Source organism: Chrysemys picta, chromosome 2 (assembly GCF_011386835.1).
Source record: "Chrysemys picta bellii isolate R12L10 chromosome 2, ASM1138683v2, whole genome shotgun sequence".
Classification (NCBI taxonomy): Eukaryota; Metazoa; Chordata; order Testudines; family Emydidae; genus Chrysemys; species Chrysemys picta.
The window spans coordinates 123897421-123900037 of NC_088792.1; positions in this window are offsets into that span (position 1 = coordinate 123897421).

Consider the following 2617-nt stretch of genomic DNA (forward strand, 5'->3'; position numbering starts at 1 on the left):
ATGAAGCCTTGTGCATTCTGACATCATAGTGCACATTACCCAGAGCCAGTCAGGTACAAGGGGCATTTCCTTACTGGATACTGGAACAGTTTGAATAGTAGGAGAGATTCTGAGCATGATTCTGATTTCATGTTAGTTTTACACTGTATATTTTTTAATTTCAATGATTAAGTAGGATCAGAATCAGGCCCTTCGTGTCTCATTGAAACACAAATCTTAAAATATCCTTCCCCAAAACACTGACAATAGGGCCAGAAAAAAATAACAGGCAAGGAATATTGTGAATCTCTTAACTTTTAAGGCATGCCCACAATTTTTTCTCCATTTTACATTATCATGCACTTTTTAACTTTTCATTTCAATACGTTAACGTTCTGTCTTTTTTCATTTCCAAGATGCAGTCATCACAGATACACTGTGTGATTTCACTGGGAGTGGCTGGGTGCTCAGTTCTGTCAAAATCAGGCTGCTTATTTAGTTGTCTAAGTATAGATTTAGGAGACTAATTTTAGGTTCCCTTTTTTTGAAAATCTTAGAGTAGGAGCTTTGAGGGAGGGGATGGGGAAAAACATGAAGGGTGAAGACATTGTGAAAGGTGTAGCCTGTGCTCACTCACATAGCTGCCCTACTGGCATTTGTCAATGCACACTACATGGTGGGATAGATGCATAGATTCAGAAAGTTTAAGGCCAGAAGGGACAATGAGATCATCTAGTCTCATCTCCTGTATATCACAGGCCATTACATTTTACCCAGTTGTTCCTGTATTGAGCCCAATAACTTGTGTTTGTGTAAAGCATATTTTCCAGAAAGGCATCCACTGATTTCAAGACATCAAGAGATGGAGAATCCACCACTTCCCTTGGTAGTTTGTTTCAATGGTTAGTAACCCTGATTGTTAAAAAATTGTGCCTAATTTCTAATTTGAATTTGTCTGACTTCAGCTTCCAACCACTGATTCTTGTTATGCCTTTCTCTGCTACATAAACAAACTCTTTAGAATCCAGCATTTTCTTCCTGTGAAGAAGGTACTTACACAGTGTAATCAAGTTACCTCTTAATCCTCTTTTTTGATAAGCTAAAGAGAGCTCTTTAAGTCTCTCAGTATAAGGCAATCATTTTTGTGACTCTTCTGCACTGTATCCGATTTTTCAACATCCTTTTTTAATATGTGGACACCAGAACTGTATGCAGTATTCCAGTATCAGTCTGACTAATGCCATATACAAAGGTGAAATCACCTCCCTAGTTCTATTCACTGCTTTCGTGTGTATACATCCAGGGATCTCATTAGACCTTTTTGCCATATTATTGTACTGGGAGCTGGTGTTCAGTTGTTTGTTCACTATGACCTCTGAATTCTTTTCAGAGTCACTGCTTTCAGGATACAGTCCATCATACTGTAGGTGTGATATGCATTCCTTGTTCCTAGATGTATAATTTTGCATTTGGCTGTATTAAAACACATTTTGTTTGAAAGATCCAGCTTACCAAATGATCTAGTTCAGCCTGTATGACTGCCCTGTACTCATCATTATTTACCACTCCATCAATCTTTGTGTCATCCACAAATTTTATTAACAGTGATTTTTATTTTCTTCCAGATCATCGTTGAAAATGTTGAATAGGATCAGGCCTGGTATCGATCCCTGGGGACTCCACAAGAAACAATGATTCAATGATTCCCCATGGACAGCTATTTTTTTTAGTCCATTCTCTCTCACCCAGAAGCTTCCTCAGGAACAGTGACAACTGATTTACCCCTCTTCCTACTCCCTCAGGCTCCTAAGCAAAACTGTTCAGAACATTTTCAGCAAACTTGCATGCTGTTTCATCTAAGCTGAAATGTTTCATGGGTGCCTAAACGTTTCAATGAAGTTTTAGTCAGAAAGGGATTGGTGGAGAAAGAGAGAGCCCCTTACACTCCATAGTTTGGTGGTTAGGGCACTAGCCTAGGATGTGGGAGTCCCAACTTCAGGATTGCTTTGCTTGATAGAGTTTGGTCTGAACTGAAAAAACTCTACTCTGAATCAGAGAGAGAAGGGGCTGGAATCTGTGTCTTCCATATCCCAGCCAGTGCACAAACCAACACACACACACCTTCTTCCCTATTTAAAAAAAAAAAACCTCAGATTTTGGTCTGAAAACTGACATTTTGACACACTTCCATTTTTTGTGGCAACATCAAAAGGTTTATGGGATGGATTTCCTTCAAATGTGGAATGAAATTTCACAACCTCGGAAGTTGCCATGAAACAGATTAGTCCTCCTCCGGCCAGCTCTACACCTAAACTCTTGCAGCCAAATTATTATAGAATCATACAAATGTAGGTCTGAAAGGGACCTTGAGAAGTCATTGAGTCCAACACCCTGCACTAAGGCAGGACCAAGTAAACCTAGATAATTCCTGACAGGTGTTTGTCCAACCTGTTCTTAAAAACGTCTAGTGATGGGGATTCGACAATCTCCCTTAGAAGACTATTTGAGAATGTAACCATCCTTATAGTTAGAAAGTTTTTGTTAATATCTAACTTAAATCTCCTTTGCTATAAACCATGTCCGTCTTTTAAAAGATATACCGGGAGGATTCTCCCTAAACCTTTTCCTTCTCTGGTGC